Here is an 18,717-nt window from a genome sequence, read left to right on the forward strand (position 1 = left end):
CTTCTGTTTACCCCCCCTTCATTTTCCCCTTCCTTCTCCTACCGATCTCCCTGCTATTCTTTATGTTCCACAAATGAGTGAAACCATATGATAATTGTCTTTCTCTGCTTGACTTATTTCACTTAGCATAATCTCCTCCAGTCCCATCTATGTTGATACAAATGTTGGGTAATCATTCTTTCTGATGGTTGAGTAATATTCCATTGTACTGGCCCACATCTTCCTTGTCCATTCATCTGTCTAAGGGCATCTCGACTCCTTCCACAGTTTGGCTATGGTGGACAATGCTGCTATGAACATTGGGGTGCATATGGCCCTTCTCTTCACTATGTCTGTATCTTTGGGGTAAATACCCAGTAGTGCAATGGCTGTGTCATAGGGTAGCTCTATTTTTAACTTTTTGAGGGACCTCCACACTGTTTTCCAAAGTGGTTGTTCCAACTTGCATTCCCACCAACAGTGTAAGAGGGTTCCCCTTTCTCCACATCCTTTCCAACATTTGTTGTCTTTGCCTTGTCAATTTTTGCCATTCTAACTGGTATAAGGTGGTATCTCAATGTGGTTTTGATTTGAATTTCCCTGATGGCTAATGATGTTGAATATTTTTTCATGTGTCTGTTAGCTATTTGTATGTCTTCATTGGAAAAGTGTCTGTTCATATCTTCTGCCCATTTTTTGATTTGATTATTTGTTTCTTGGGTATTGAGTTTGAGATATTCTTTTCTATATATTGGGGGCTTCAGTTTCCAATAATTTAAATAGCATTTTTGTGTGTATATTCATGAGTGTAATTGGGCTTTTTTGTCCTTTAAACATTTTAGAAAAATTACACTGGGCAAATAATATGAATTGGATAGTATATCTTTGCAATTTTCTGGAAAAACTTGTATAAAATTAGAAATATCTACTTCCTTAATTATTTGTAGAAATAACCAAAGAAGAAATCTGACTTTAGAATTTTTTGTTTTAATTTTTAAAAAATTCAGTACAGTTAACAGCATTATATTAGTTTCAAGTATACAGTATAGTGATCCAACAATTCTATAAATCACTCAGTGCTCAACATAAAGTGTAAACTTAATGCCTTTCACCTATTTCACCCACTCCCCCACCATCCCCCTCTAGTAACCACCAGTTTGTTTTCTATAGTAAAAGTTTATTTTTTTGGTTTGTCTCCTTTTTCTTTGTTCGTTTGTTTCTTTTCTTAAGTTCCACATGTGAGTGAAATCATATGGTATCTGTCTTTGACTTATTTCACTTAGCATTATACCCTCTAGATCCATCCATGTTGTTGCAAATGGCAAGATTTCATTCTTTTTTGAGGCTGAATAATATTCTTAGATAGATAGATAGATAGATAGATAGATAGATAGATAGATAGATAGATAGACAGATAGATCAAACTTCTTTATCTATTCGCCAATTGATGGACACATGAGCTGCTTCCAAATTTAGCTATTGGAAATAACGCTACAATAACATAGGGGTATGTACACCTTTTTGAAATTAGTGTTTTCATATTCTTTGGGTAAATACCTAGTAGTGTGATTGCTGGATCATAAGGTAGTTCCATTTTTAATTTTTTGAGGAACTTCCATACTATTTTCCACAGTGGCTGCCGCAGTTTGCTTTCCCATCAACAGGGCAAGAGGGTTCCCCTTTCTCCATACCCTTGCCAACACTTGTTTCTTGTGTTTTTTATTCTAACCATTCTGACAGGTGTCAGGTGATATCTCATTGTAGTTTTGATTTGCATTTCCCTGATGATGAGTGATGTCAGGCATCCTTTCATGTGTCTTTTGGCCATCCGAAAGTCTTCTTTAGAGAAATATCTGTTCATGTCTTTTCCCATTTTTAATTGGATTGTGTGTGTGTGTGTGTGTGTCTGTGTGTGTGTGTGTGTGTGTGTCTGTGTGTGTTTTGGTGTTGAGTTGTATAAGTTTGGAAAGTAACCCTTCATCAGTTATGTTATTTGCAAATATCTTCCCCCATTCAGTAGGTTGTCTTCTAGTTTTGTTGATTGTTTCCTTTGTTGTGCAGAGCTTTTTATTTTGATGTAGTCCCAATAGTCTATTTTTGCTTTCGTTTCTCTTACCTCAGGAGTCATATCTAGAAAAATGTAGCTACGGCCCATGTCAGGGAAATTACTGTCTATGCTCTCTACTAGGATTTTTATTGTTCCAACTCGCACATTTAGGTCTTCATTATATTTTGAATTTATTTTTGTGTATGGTGTAAGAAAGTAGTCCGGTTTCATTCTTTTGCATGTAGCTGTCCAGTTTTCCTAACACCATTTGTTGAAAAGACTTTTTCCCATTGCATATTCTTGCCTCCTTTGCCATAGATTAATTGACCATATAATCATGGGTTTATTTCTGGGCTCTCTATTCTGTTCCATTGATCTAATTTTGTGCCAGGACCATACTGTTTTGATTACTACAGCTTTGTAGTGTATCTTAAAAGCTGGGATTGTGATACCTCCAGTTTTGTTCTTCATTTTCAAGATTGCTTTGGCTTCTTTTTCAAGATTGGGGATCTTTTGTGGTTCCATACTAATTTTAGGATTATTTGTTTCAGTTCTGTGAAAAATGCTGTTGGCATTTTGATGGGGATTGCACTAAATATGTAGATTGGTTAGGGTAATATAGACATTTTGACAATATTTGTCAATGGAATGTCTTTCCATTTGTTTTGTGTCATCTTCAGTTTCTTTCATCAATGTTTAAAGTTTTTAGAGTATAGGTCTTTTACCTCCTTGGTTAAGTTTACTGCTTGATATTTTATTTTTGGTACAATTGTAATTGGACTGTTTTCTTAATTTCTCTTTCTGATACTTCATTATTAGTGTGTAGAAATGCAATGGATTTCTGTATACTGATTTTGTATCCTGCAACCTTACTAAACTATTTATAAGTTTTAGGAGGATTTTTTTTTTTTTTTTTGGTGGAGTCTTTTAGGTTTTCTATACATAGTGTTACATCCTCTGCAAATACTGAAAGCTTTATTTCTCCCTTACCAATTTGGAAGCCTTTTCTTTCTTTTTCTTTTCTGATTGCTGTGGTCAGGACTTGCAGTACTATGATAAATAAAAGTAGTGAGAAAGGACATCTTTGTCTTCTTCCTGACCTTAGGGGAAATGCTGTTTTTCACCATCGAGTATGATGTTAGCTGTGGGTTTTTCATATATGGTTTTTATGATGATGATGTATGTTCCATCTAAATATATTTTGTTGAGGGTTTTTATCATGAATGGATGTTTACTTTGTCAAAAGCTTTTTCTGCATCTATTGGAATGATATGGTTTTTATCCGTATTCTTGTTGATGTGATATGTCACATATTAAATCACCCTTGCAACACAGGAATAAATCCCATTTGATCGTGGTGAATGATTCTTTAATATACTGTTGGATTTGGTTTGCTAATATTTATTGAGGATTTTTGCATCTATGTTTATCAGAGATATTGGCCTGTAGTTCTCTCTTTCTCTCTCTCTTTTCTTTTTTTTGTAGTGTCTTTATCTGGTTTTGGTATCAGGGTAATGCTGGCCTCATAGAGTGAATTTGGAAGCTTTCCTTCCTCTTTCATTTTTTGGAATAGTTTGAAAAAATAGGTATTAACTCTTCATCAAAGGCTTAGTAGAATTTACTTGTGAAACAGTCAGATCCTGGACTTTTGTTTGTTAGGAGTTTTTTGATTACTGATATAATTTAATTGCTGGTAATTGGTCTGTTCAAATTTTCTATTTCTTCCTGCTTCAGTTTTGGGAGGTTATATGTTTCTAAGAATTTATCCATTTGTTCCAGGTTGTCCAATTTGTTGGCATATATTTTTTCATAATATTCTCTTAGAGTCCTATGTATTTCTGTGGTGTTAGTTGTTATTTCTCCTCTTCCATTTCTGATTTTGAGTCCTCTCTCTCTAACTCTCTCTCCCTCTTTTTTTTTTTTTTTTAAATGAGTCTGGCTAGAGGTTTACCAATTTTTTTGATCTTTTCAAAGAACCAGCTCCCAGTTTCACTGGACTATTCTTTTTTATTTTATTTTTTTAAATTTTAGTTTCTATTTCATTTCTTTCTGCTCTGATATTTATTATTTCCTTCCTTCTACCAGTTTTGGGTTTGTTTCTGATTCTTCTTCTTCTTCTTCTTCTTCTTCTTCTTCTTCTTCTTGCTCCTTAGGTGTAAGCTTAGGTTGTTTATTTGAGATTTTTCTTGCTTCTTGAGGTAGGCCTGTGCTGGTATAAACTTCTCTTATAGAATAGCTTTCATTGCATCCCAAAGATTTTGGGTCATTGTTTTCATTTGTCTCTGTATTCTTTTTATTTCCTCCTCAATTTTTTGGTTGACCCATTCGTTGTTTAGTAACATGTCATTTAACCTCCAAGTATTTGTATTTTTTCCAGATTTTCCCTTGTGGTTAATTTCTAGTATCATGGTATCGTGTTTGGAAAAAATGCATCGTATGGCTGCAAACTTTTTGAGTTTGTTGAGACTTGTTTTGTGGCCCAATATGTGATCTGTTCTGAAGAATATTCCATATTCACTTGAAAAGAATGTGTATTTTGTTGTTTTAGGATGGAATGTTCTGAATATATCTGTCAGATCCATCTGGTCCAATGTGTTATTCCAACCCACTGTTTCCCTGTTGATTTTGTTTGGATGAGCTATCCATTGCTGTAAGTGGGGTGTTAAAGTCCCCTACTATTATTGTGTTAGTATTGGTTACTCCAAGTTTATTATTAGCTGCTTTATGTATGTGGGTCCTCCCATACTGTGTGCATAAATATTTACAATTATTATATCTTGTTGGATTCCTCTTTTATGTTCGTATAGTATCCTTCTTTATCTTGTTACACTCTTCATTTTAAAGGCTATTTTGTTAATATAAATATTGCTACCCCAGTTTTTCACTTCCATTTGCATGATAAATGCTCTTCCACATGGACACTTTCAATCTACAGGTGTCTTAGGTCTGAAATGAGTCTTTTCTAGGCAATATATAGATGGCTCTTCCCTTTTTATCCATTCTGTCACACTACATCTTTTGATTGAGGCTTTTAGTCCATTTACATTCAAAGAATTAGATAGTTACATAGTTATTACCATGTTGTTATTTATTTTATGGTTGTTTGTATAGTTCTGTGTTCCTTTCTTTTCTTTCTCTCTTCACTCACAGTGATATACTTTGATTCTTTTCTCTTTATGTTTTGCATATCTATTACTTGTTTTTGATTTTTGGCTACCATTAGTTTTATATAACATCTTATGTATATCACAGTCTTTATTAAGTTTATGGTTTCTTAAATTTGAACCTAGACTAAAGCACTAAGTTTTAGGTATGTGGTGTCATACTTTATATCCTTTTATTTTGTGAATCCCTTGACTGATTTTCACAGATATATTAATTTTATAATATATTATAAAACATATTTTATAAGCTTTTGTGCTTCCTATCTTTTTACTCCTACTTATTGTCCCCCCTTTCCACTCAAAATTTCCCCTTTAACATTTCTTATAGGACTGGTTTAGTGGTCATTTAACTTTTCTTTGTCTGGGAAACTCTCTAGCTCTCCTTCTATTCTGAGTGATAGTTTTTCTGGATAGAGTATTGTTGGTTGCAAGATTTTTGTTTTCTTTCAGCACTTTGAATATATCTTACCACTTTTCTCAGGCCTGCAAAGTTTCTGCTACAAAACCAGATGATAGAATTATGGTGTTTCCCTAGTATATAACCCTTTTCTCTGGCTGCTTTTAAACTTGTCTCTTTATCACTACCTTGCAATTTTAATTACTATGTGTCTTGGTGTGGACCTCCTTAGGTTGATTTTGTTGGAGACTCTCTGTGCCTCACAGATCTGGATTTGTCTCCTTCTAGACTCAGGAAATTTTCAGCTATTTATTTCTTCAAATAAAATTTCTGCCCCCTTTTCTCTCTCTTCTTCTGGGATACCTATAATGCAAATGTTATTATACTTGATGTTGTTGCCGAGTTCCCTTAGTCTATTTTCATTTTTATTATTCTTTTCTCTCCTCTTCAGCTTGATGGCTTTCCATTACTCTGTCCTCCAGATTACTGGTCCATTTCCTGCTTCCCCTAGTCTATTTATTCCATATAGTGCATTTTATTTTATTATGTGTTTTTTGTTGTTGTTTCAAGTTTTTATTTAAATTTCAGTTAGTTAACATACATGTAATATTAGTTTCAGGTGTAGAATTTAGTGATTCATCACTTACATACAACACCCAGTGCTCATCACAAGCAGTGCCCTTCTTAATACCCATCACCTATTTAATCTATCCCCCTGCCTATCCCCCTCCAGCAACCCTCAGTTTTTTCTCTATAGTTAAAAGAGTCTGTTTTATGGTTTGCCTCTCTCTTTTTTCTCCTCATGTTCATCTGTTTTGTTTCTTAAATTCCACATATGAGTGAAATCATATGGTATTTGTTTTTTTCTGACTTCTGACTAAGTGAATTCACTTAGCATAATACTCTAGCTTCATACACATTGTTGCAAATGGAAAGTTTTCATTCTTTTTTATGGCTGAGTAATATTCCATTGGTGTATTTTAAATTTCAGTTATTGGGTTATTCATCTCTGATTCTTTTTTATGTTTTCTCTCTCTTTGCTGAGGGTCTCACCAAGGTCTTCCACTTGTTTCTCAAGTCCACTGAATATCTTTATAACCATTACTTTAAATTCTCTATCAGGCATATTACTTATAACTCATATATGTTGCATTTAAATCTCTGGCTGTGATTTTGTTCTGTTCCTTCATTTGGGACACATTCCTCTCTCCTCATTTTGTCCCTGTGTCTGTCTCTATGTGTTAGGAAAGTCATCCATGTCTCCTGCTCTTGAAAGTAGTGGCCATATGAAGAAGAGGACCTATAATGCCCTGAAGTGCCTTTGTTCATCAGAACCTGATACTTCATGGGTGTCTCCTATGTGTACTGCATGAGCCTTACTATTGTAGCTGAGCCACTTTTACCTTCAGTTCCGTCATCTGCAATGGTTGTCTCTGTCTGTTGTGGCAGGGTTTGGGCCCTGTGTTGTTAGTGGGCTAGTCTAAGGCTACCTTGGGCTTAAGTCAGACGAGGAGCTTTCCAGGGATACAGCAGCATCACACTGCAGGGTGTTTTCCCTATGTTCCTTCTGAGAAGATTTTATTGGTGGATGGGGTCTGAACTCAGACTCGATGTCTGCCTCTAGGCCACTACTGGGGCTACAGTTGGACTGGTGTATGGGTTTGTTCCCCTTTCACCAGTGTAGGAGTCACTTTGGAGTGCTGCTGGCCTCTGTCAAGGCTACTTGCACACTGCCAGGCTTTTGCCACTGTTTTGGATTGTCTCCAGCAAGGGTGTATTGGAAGGGGCAGGTCTACAGAATGCAGGGGTGGGGCACGTGATGCCTGCAAGTTCTGTGAGGATCTGCTGTGGGAGGGGACCTGTAGCCATCTGGGAAAACCCCAGCCAAACCTGGCTGGGTTAGAGGGATCAGATCTGTAGAAGCCAGCGGGGGTGGGGTGTGCTTTTATCAAACAAGATGGAGAGTGTTAGCATGGCAATGGTACCCACAGGTGTGTGTATTTCTAGGCTGAGGGGTGAGGGAGGAAAGTTGTGCCCACCAGCTCTTTTGTACTTGAAGTCTCCCAAAGATCCCTGCCCCTCCAGCTCATGGTCTGAGATTAGTAAGAAAATCTTCCCATAAGCCACAGGCATTTTTCAAACTGCTGCTTCTGTGATGTACCTCTGCAGGGTTTTTGTTGTGCTGTCTCTTTAAGGGCAGGACTCAGTTGCCTATGACCGTCTCCCAGAGTCAAGCCTACTGATTTTTAAATTTCCAGGAGTTAAGCCCCACTGATTATAAGAATTATGAAGCCAGGCATCTCTGGCTTTCAAAGTCAAATATTATAGGGATCTGTCTTCCCTGTGTGCGTCCCTTGTGCCTGGGGTAACTGGTACTGGGTTTGCTCCTTTCCTCTCTTCACACACAACATCCCTCCCTCCCTCCCTCAGATAGTTCTGTGGGTCCTCTTAACTCCTAATCTTTTTTCTGCCCTTTGTGCCCTCTTTGATGTGGCCTCTCTCTATATTTAGCTGTGGAGAGTCTGTTCTGCCAGTCTTCAGGTCATTTTCTGGGTCATTTACATTGATTTGGGTATTATCTAGTTATAACTGCAAGACAAGGTGAGCTTAGAATCCTCCTACTCCACCACATTCCCTGAAATATTGCTTTAATTTTTTATTGTTATTAGGATAACTTAAGTTCTGTTTCTGTCTTTTTTCCTTTTTCTTTTTTTGTCTATTTGGTATTTTTTTATTTGCTTACTTGTTCTTTGTGCAATATTTAGTAGTGAAGAAGGCAGTCTATAATTCTACATTTCTTCATTTGAATTCCTGCTCTGACATTTATCAGCTATGTCATTGGTCAAGTTATTTAATTTTCTATGACTCAATTACTCAATATCTAAAATATATTCTCTTACATTGCTGATAAGAATGTACATTAGTATAAACACTTTTGAACACTCTCCTATAGCTCTTCTAACATTGAACTAATGTTTTTATATATATATATATATACACATATATACACATACACACATATGTAGAAGAACACGTAGAAACATGTAGAAGAATGTAATCACAGATTTATTTATGATAGCCTAACACTGAAAGCATTCCAAATGTCTCTATCCCTAGAATGGGTAAAAAAAAATGTGGAATATTCATAAAATAAATTCCACACAGCAATGGAAAACACTACACTAGTAATACACACAGAATAGGTGCATCTTAACCATAGTGAGAGAGAGAAATTCTATACAAAATAATACAAATCATTGCTTAATTTATATTACTTTGAAACAAGCCAAACTAATTTATGATGATAGTTGTCAGAATAATGATTACTCCTCAAAGGGGATACTAACTGGAAAAGGCACAAGGAAATGTTCTAAAATGATGGAAGTGTTCTAAATCTTGATCTGGGTGGCAGTTAAATAGGTTTTGATGTATGTAAGCATTTATTCAGTTGTACACATTAGATTTATGTACTTGCTATATGTAAAAGGTACCTCAAAATAAGGTAGGTAATTAGGAAAAGCCTGGGTAAATGATTATTTCGAAAATGAAATATTTTAATCAAAAGGATTCCAAAGGGGCCCCTGGATGGCTTAGTTGGTAAGCATCCAACTCTTGATTTCAGGTCAGGCATGATCTCAAGCTCATGAGATGAAGCCCCATGTCAAGTCTGCTTAAGATTCTCTCTCTCCCTCTCCCACCCTCTCCCTCTGCCCTTCCCCTCTTGCTCTGGTTCTCTCTCTCTTAAAAAGAAAGAAAAAAAAAAAAGATTACAGCACCCCTGATAAATCACTTTTCTCTGCTGTTCAATATGTAGCTACACCCCATTTATAGCTATTTAAATTTAGGTAAAATGTATAAAAGTAAAAATTCAGTTCATCAGTTGCTCTAGCCACATTTTAAGTGTTCAATAACTATATGTGGCTAATGGACAGCAATTCTGGCAACAAAGATTTTTAAATGTTTTTATCATTGAAGAAAGTCATATATAGCCAACATTTCCTTTCAGCCTTTGCGATCCCTGATATGCTAGAAAGGACACAATATTCATTTATTTAGGTACATACAAAAGAAACTAGACACAAACCTTATGTCTGTCACAAAAATGAATTCAAAACGGATCACAGACTAAATATAAACTGGAAAACTCTAAAAACTCAGAATATAACATAGAAAAATCTAGGAGAGCATCGGTTTAGTGATAGGTTTTCAGAACCAACATCAAAAGTATGACCCGTGAAAGAAAAAATTAAAGTTAGATTTTATTAAATTAAAATTTTCTGCTCTGCAAAATATGCTGTAAAATGAATGAGAATGCATGCTACAAACTGGGTGAAATTGTTCACAAACCACACATATAATAAGAGAGTTGTATCCAAATATAACAAAAGTTACTTAAAATTCAACAATAAAAAAGCAAACAACCCAATTCAGTATGGACAAAATGATCTGAGCAAACATTCCACCAAAAAAAAAAGATAAATAGATAACCAGTAAGCATATGAAAACATGCTCAATCTCATTTGTAATTAGGGAATTGGAAATTTAAACAACAGTGAGATACCACTTCACACCTATTAGAATGGCTAGAATCCAAAGAACTTAACAATACCATATGCTGGCAAGGATGTAGAGCCACAGGAACTTAAATCATTGCTGATGGAGACGCAAAGTGGTACACCAGCTTTGGAGATGTTTGGCAGGTCAGCAATTGTGCTTCTGGGTATTTTTCCAAAAGAACTGAAAAACTGTGTCCATGTAAAAACCTGCACATAACAGTTTATACATCTTCATTCAAAATCACTTAGAAGCAACCAAGATGTCCTTCAACAGGTGAATGGATAAACTGCGGTGCATCCATATGACATATTATTCAGTGATAAAAATAAATTAGCTATTAAGCCACGAAAAGACACGTATGAACCTTCAAATCACATTGCTATGTGAAAGAAGCAATCTGAAAAGGCTACATACTGTATGATTCCAATCAAATATTATTCTGGAAATAGGAAAACTATAGACAGTAGACAGATCAGTAGTTGTCAGGGGTTTGGGAGTTGAAAGAATAGGTGAAACAAAGGGGACTTTTTAGGGCAGTAAAACTATTTTTTAATGATGCTGTAGTAGGTGGGTATATGATACCATGCATTCGTCAAAATCTGTAGAACTTTATAGCACAGAAAGTGAAAAGTTTGGATGAAAAATTTTAAAACATCTCCTTTAAGATATGGAGAGGTTCCAGGATGGAAAGCAGATGGTGACAAAATAATTTGCTATTTCAAATGTATGAAACAATGTCACCGAAGGGGGTGAGAAGAAAAGGTGCTGACTTTTTAAGTAACTTTGAAAATGAGTGGAATTGTAAGACTGAAGTCAAGAGAACTACATATAAGCCCTGTGTTCTAGTTAATAAAGTAGTTTCCCATGGAGGAATAGGCTAACAAATCTGATACTGTTATACATGTAAATGGAAATTGAACAATTAAGTAACTAGATGGCAGAAGGTGGGAGGGAAGTTTCTCACTATTTGGAGTGGGAATTTCCAGAAAACTAAGAGGAAAAGTTTAGAATGACTCATATGCTAATGAAGTAGACTTGGAGATATCAATATGATGTCATGTTTTGCTTAATATAGATGCAAATACATATAGAAATATTTCTACATGTGTGGATATACACAGGTTAGCATAAACACGTGTAGGTCTTTGCTACCTCAGCTGACGTGGGCTAGAAGCAATGACACCCTGATAGAAGTGAGCACACCTGGTAACCATTTATGGGTTTCTCATATCATTCTCCAACTACACACACACACACACACACACACACACACAGAGTTTTTATAGAGAATTCCTGCCTCCAGGACTGATGCAAGAAATATACAAGATGAACCTGTTCGTCTAGAGCATCTAGTAGTGCCAAAATGTAAAGACTTTCTCAGAAAATATGAAAACAACCTCGACTGATAGGGATATATCAAAGGATCTGATGAAAGACCTGTCAATTACCAAAGCTCAAATAATTTGAGCAATAAAATAAAATAAAATTTGACACAAATCAAATATCTGATGCAGAATTACAAATATTTAGTGTAGATATTCCATGGGAGCCTAAGTCCTCATTTTTTACATATGGCTTGTACAAGTAAAAGAGAGAGAGACTGAAACTGTAGTGGAGAATCCTGACAAATACCTTTTGCCAGGTGATCAAGGTCACTATCAACAGTGATAAATCATTTTAATAGTACGTGCCCTTGACAAGGTGTGACTGAAATGGTACTTTGCCTCTAAAATCCTTTTCTTAAAAACTTATAACCTTAGTCTATTCATGAAAAAGGTATCAGACAAATTCCAATAGAGGAGCATTCTACAAGATACCCGGATCAGTACTTCTTAAAACTGGCCAGGTCATCAAAAACAAAGGAAATTTGAGAAACTGTAACAGCCAAGAAGAACTTTAGCATATGTGACAACTAAAGGTAAGGTAATATCCTAGATGGATCCTGAAACAAAAAAAGGACTTTAGGTAAAATGTAAAGAAATCCAAACAAAGTATGGACTTTAACGATAATGCATCAATAATTGTTCATTAATTATTCATTGTTCATTAATTATAACAAATATATCATACTAATGTAAGGCGTTAATATAAGGGAAATTGTATTATCTTCTCAATTTTTCTGTATATCTAAAACTGTTCTAACAATAAAGCCTATTTAAAAATAAGATTTATAGTTTTAAATGTAATACACTCTAAGAATTCATTTTCAAAAAGCAAAACATTAATTTTACAAATCTACGTATGTGCATATCTATCTACCTATCTACATATGTATGTATATATGTGCAATCTCCAAAATATGAATCACCAATGAATTTCAGCAAAATTAGTAATCAAAGAAATATTAACTAAAATACAAATAAGATAATTTATCAAATCAGAAAAAATAGACAACTCACAATTCTTTGCTAATAAAAGATTAAATTGAAATAACTTTTTTGGAGAACAATTCTCCAATATATTCAAAGCTTATCCTTCTGGCTTGTGCCATTGGATCCAGAGAGTTTAATTCTAGTAATGCATTTTAAGGATCCATATTAATTTATTTCTATGTAAAGATTTAGCACTGAATTTGCTCATTGGTTGTTTTAAAATGGCAAAAAATAAAATGACCTAAGTGTTCCAATAATAGATGTGTTAACTAAATTATAGCTACACAATTACACATAGCTACACAATGGAATATCATTCCAGAATTAAACCTAACATTTAGAAATATTTAATGACTTGAAAATCTGGATAAATTAAAATATTTCTAAATATTAAAAAAACATAAAATATTCAGTTTTATGAACTCAAGTAAACATATTTGGTTGCTAGCCTCTACGATGGGTCTCAGAGTGATCTTGCCTCCTGGTATTCAAGAAGGGCCCTCCCACATCAAATCAAAGATAAAATTGTACAACCATTTATACATGACAGAATTATGATGCATGACTTCCAAAGCTGGGTCATAAAGGCATTTTGTGTTGTCTCTTGGATTGCTCGCTCAGAAAAAAGCTCAGGGAAAAGCATATAATATGGATAGACAGATGATGATGATGATGATAGATGAAAATAATTATAATTTCCATTTCTAAAAATGATGGCTCTGTATATATAAAGGTTCCTTTAATTTCTGAATGAGTTAAGGGTGTGAATATTGTGTTCTGAGACAGAACTTCACTCCACATAGGAAAGGGTGGACCATTGCACTAACCTCTCATAAAGAGATCTGGATTCTGTAGATCAGTCTAGGTCAAAACTGGGACAGCTACCAAAGATAACACTGAAGAGAAACTGGAGTGGGAAATTGGTTCATCAAGAGTCGTTCTCATGGGCAGTGATTGTTTATATCCAGCTCCTCTTTGTATATCTGGGCTCCCATTCTGTAAGTGAAAATATGTCCATCTTCTTCTGCGCTTTTTTTTTTTTAAAGATTTTATTTATTTATTTGACAGAGATAGCCAGCGAGAGAAGGAACACAAGCAGGGGGAGTGGGAGAGGAAGAAGCAGGCTCATAGTGGAAGAGCCTGATGTGGGACTCGATCCCATAACGCCGGGATCACGCCCTGAGCCGAAGGCAAACGCTTCACCGCTGTGCCACCCAGGCGCCCCATCTGCGCTTTTTTTTAATAAGTTATTTATTTATTTATTTTTATTATTTGAGAGAGAACGAAAGAGCACAGTGGAGAGCAAGGGAGAGGGAGAAGCAGAGTCCTTTGCTGAGCAGGAAGCCTGATGTAGGACTCAATCCCAGGACCCTGGGATCATGACCTGAGCTGAAGGCAGACGCTTAACCAACTGAGTCACCCAGGGTCCCTGAAAATATGTCCATTTTACAAGTGGAAAAATCTGAGGCAAATGGAAGTGTACCTTCCTTTCCCAGGGTTGAATAATATTCCATTAGGTATATGTACCACATCTTTTTTATCCATTGATCTATTGATGGGTGTTTCGATTGTCTCCATATTTTGGCAATTATGAATAATGTTGTGATAAACATGGGAATGTATATATCTTGTCAAAATTCTGTTTTTATTTCTTTTGGGTACATACCCAGAAGTGGAATTGCTGGATTGTATGGTAGATTTATTTTTAATTTTTTAGGGACCTCCATATTGTTTTCATAGTGGTTCCAGGTTACATCCCCACCAACAATATATAAGGGATCCCTTCTACACCACATCTTCTCCAGCACCTATTGTTGCTTGACTTGATGATAGACATTCTAACAGGTTTGGAGTAATATATCATTGTAGTTTTGATTATATTTCCCTGATAATTAATGCTGTTGAACATTTTTTCATGTGTCTGTTGGCCATTTTGATGTTCTCTTTGGAGAAATGTCTTCTGCCCCTGTTTTAATTAGATTGTTTGGGGTTTTTGTTGTTGCTATTGTTGTTATTGAGTTGACTGAGCTCTTTATATATTTTGAATATTAATCCCTTATCCAAATATATGGTTTGCAAAAATTTTCTCCCATTCTGTAGACTGTGTGTGATACAATAAATTTAAAAAAAACCAACATTATCTGAATGATTAGTTAACAGGTGAGCAAAAAGGAATGTTGAAAATTAGTTATTTAGGTAATAGGGAATCATTTTATGGTGAACAGAGATCAAGCATTTTCAATTCCTTTTTACTGGTACATGGTAAACAATAGACAAAATTTTGGTACTGATACATGGTAAACAATAGACAAAATTTTGTTTAATATTTATTCCTTTAAAAAATTAAACTTAATATAGGCTCACTAAAAATAATTTTTAACAATATTTAGATTTAGAATATTAATTCTGAGATATGGTAAGGTTCTTTGATGAAAAACTTAATAATGACAAATGTGTGATACTTAAAATACAGAGAAAAGAGAAACAGGTTTCAGAATTATGTTTAAACAAAAAAATTTTGTTGATTAAATTGCTTTAAAACTTAACATTTTATATTACAGCTATGATTAACAAATATTTTTAAAGAAATATAAGTCACTTGTGTTTTTATCATTCAGTTTGCTTACCAAAGTAAAAAAATAGATAATATACAAGTATATCAAATAATAACCTATAAAAATAGTTAATTAAAAAAAACTTACCACATTTGGCATATAAGTTCTCAGTGAATGTTTGTAGTGGGTTTTGTATTGTTTTTTCATACATTATATCTATTTTGTCTTAAATCTTCTTGTCTTGGTACCTGTTTTTCTTGTTAAACTTGATAGTGACAGTGATGTCTCAGGTCATAAGATAATTCGGAGAAATCACTAGTCATCTAGAACAAAAATGTTTTTGAAATAAATACATTTGTGTGGTGGAGTCATGATAAATATAAATACCAATTATCCAAGAAATAATTATAATAAACACTAATTCATCATCACTTCCATGCTGCTGCCTCCATTCTGCAGTGAAAATTGTGTGGAACATTAGGAAATCAGTCATAATGAAATAAAGTTGGTTTCAGTCTCCAAAAGCCATGTGATCCTGCACCACAAAATAACACACTCATTATATATGAATAATCCAGATAAATGAGTCATTTAGGAATGCCAAAATTGGATTCTGAATGGTGATATGGCCAACAGAAAAAGCATTTGGAAAAATGAGCTAATCAGACTACGAGAAATTTTGCTGTTGTCTGGCCACAATCCTTCTCTCCTTTCTCAGAGAATCAGGACTAAATATTATTAAGAGTTCCTAATAGCATCTGGATCTGCTTTTTGGAATATGGATAATTAGATCATCCATGAATTATCACAAATAAATCTTACCTTATAAATCCAATTAAAACTGACAGATAAGTGTAAGTGTAGCCCCTAGATTATAATTACAGAAATAGAGCATAATTTTATTTGTTCAAAGGCCTGATCATTTACATGCCTCATGTAGAGATTGTGGAGGCTGGGAAGATATCCTTTAGACTGCAGACATTTCTCAATAAAAAACTATTTTCATGAGTTTCATAAAATATTCTTTCAACCAATACCAGTCCCTTAAATATCTTCCATTATTAATAAAGTGTGTTTGTGCACATGCATTTGCATGCACATGACAGGAAAGGATGTGTACCAAGAAAAAAGTAAAGCATTTACTCTCCTACCAAAATTAGAGTCTAGAGACATTTTAATTCTTTTAATCCTGTAAATCCAACTTTGACTCTTTGTTCATTATTCATAACATATCCATGTGTACAAATCTCCATTTCATAGTCCAAATAAATATTTCCCTTAAACTCCAAGAAAAAAATGAGTTTGTGTGTTTCTTTATTGAATGATGTATTTTTAAACTATGACATTTGAAAAATAATAATTATAACAAAACAGAAATCAATTATGTGGACAGCTCACATCCAGTCAGCATATCCAGAGGAACTGAGAGATGGAGAGTAAATATTGAATGCCTAAGAAGGACTGGGATGACCTGTGATCAGGTAGCATCAATCCACACTATTCAATCAGTAAAGATACACTGTCCAGCCAATTATTCTGAAAATAACCTTAAAGGTTACATGTTATTCCAACCCTGCTGGCTGGAAAGAGTTGGAATAGAAACCAATGATAAAGATTTGTCTCTGATCCTTTACCACTAGGTAGCTAAAATTTGGTAAGAATTGAGGTCTCCTGTCCTCTATTTCAGTTTTCATTTCAGGTATTATCATTTAACTTAAAAATACTGATTAAAATTAGCTACACTCATAAAAATTTTGACTTTTTCTTCATCTATAGCCATGAGGTCTTCCCACTGTATATAGCCATCTTCATATTTATTTATATTATAATCAAGTCTTTCCGATTGACTTAGACAAATCAACAATAGTGACAGAATTGCAAAAGTAAAGATTGATAGGGACACAGCCATTTCAGTGGTATTATATAAACACAGCCTGGGTGTTCTGAAATATTTACTGGATCAGAAAAGTTCCGTAATTAAGAAAGTTCATTAAACGCTAAATTTTCCTCCTTAGGTTAATGTTTCCCTTGTAAACATTACTGACATTATATTCTACAGTGGTAATGAACAATCCCAGTTCAAGAAACATACTGAGATAGGAGATAGGAAAACCTAGGTTGAGCTAACCAGAAAAAATAAATTTATAATTTAAAAAATGAATGCAGTTATGTATTAGGAACGTTGGATTAGATGTACTTTACCGCATTCTTTCCACTAAGTACATTAAAAACTTGGCACACGTAAAACGAACATAAGAGGACTCTTAAAGGTAGGGAAGAGAAGACCAACTGGCTAGGAACCTAAGGATCTGAGGAACAAAATGGCTCTGCATTCCTTGGGTTTTCCTTTTCCCTCATGAATTATGCCAGACTGGGTGATAGAGAAGATGGCAGCACAGAAATGCCAATGAGCATAGACAAAAACCAAAACAAAACAAAAAACAAAACCAAACCCTGCCAGAAAAAGCCTCCTTTCTCTAGCCAAAGTACCAGAAAAGGGGCAGCCTAGCAAGAAGAAAGCTTTTAGACAATAATTGCTCTAGTCCTGCCAAATACCACTGAGAAAATTGCATCCCTACACCACCTTCGCCAGCAAAGGTCCATGAGGAGAATAGACTAGTCTCCCAGGCTGCAACAAAACTTACCAAATTTCCTTTCCTGCAAAGGTAGGTAGAGGTAAAAGGTGCTGGGGTTTGAGAGGAGGGGTGATATTAAAAACGGTTGAGTGGACTGATAGCAGCTATACTTGTGGCAAGCACAGCATAATGTATAGTGCTGTGGAATCAGCATGTCGTATACCCAGACCTAATGTAACACTGTGTGTAAACTATACTTCATTAACTAAATAGATATGTATATAAATACATACATAAACAAATAAATAAATACATAAATATAAAATAATACAATACAATAAAATAAAATAAAAATGGTTGAGTTGAATGGGCAGGATTTTCTTCCCCACCAGGCAGTAAAGACACACCCCTGCCCATCCCTGTTATGACGGTGTCAGAGGAGACCCAGTGGAGAGTCAAAGATTTCACTGTCACTCATAAGTAAGGCCATTCCCCCCACTATGGTATTGGTGGAGGCCATGTAGAGAGCAGTATCAAGGTGCAGTTCCCCTCCCAGACATTGTAGTATCAGTGAAGACCTAGTGGGAACCTGAGTTTCTATACCAGTCCACTAATAACATGGAACCCCTCCCCCTTCTTCCCTGGGTGGGAAGAGAAACTTCCACCCTGATCTGGCATAAAGAGGTGGTACTTTTCTTCCGCAGCAAAAGTGTGTCAGAGGAAGACTACTAAATAATTTCCAGTCTCATAAGACAATACCCAAGTAATGAATTTACAATAAAAAAAAATCACTTATCATACCATGAAACACAAAAATTTCAACTTGTATGAGAAAAAAAAAATCAACAGATGTCAACACCAACATGACACAGATGTTAGAATTATCGGAAAAGAATTTTAAAGGAGCAATCATAAAAATGCTGTAACTAACAAGGAATAACATGCTGGAAACAACTTTTTTTTTAAAATTTCAACAGAAATGTCTCAGCAAAGAAATAAAAAATACAAAGAAAAACTAAAATGACATTTTATTTTATTTTATTTTATTTTTTTAAAAGATTTTATTTATT

The 18,717-nt window shown here is 34.8% G+C and overlaps 1 long non-coding RNA gene across 2 annotated transcripts in view; it reads right to left on the bottom strand.

The window, feature by feature from the left end:
• Positions 1-18,717, bottom strand: part of LOC103663008 — a 68,788-nt gene that overhangs the window by 40,128 nt on the left and 9,943 nt on the right. For both annotated transcript variants that reach the window (XR_568628.1, XR_568627.1), the window contains exon 2: positions 15,219-15,394. This is a non-coding gene — a long non-coding RNA (uncharacterized LOC103663008). The remainder of the gene's footprint in view (positions 1-15,218; positions 15,395-18,717) is intronic.

Source organism: Ursus maritimus, unplaced genomic scaffold (assembly GCF_017311325.1).
Source record: "Ursus maritimus isolate PB19 unplaced genomic scaffold, ASM1731132v1 scaffold_12, whole genome shotgun sequence".
NCBI classification, from domain to species: domain Eukaryota; kingdom Metazoa; phylum Chordata; class Mammalia; order Carnivora; family Ursidae; genus Ursus; species Ursus maritimus.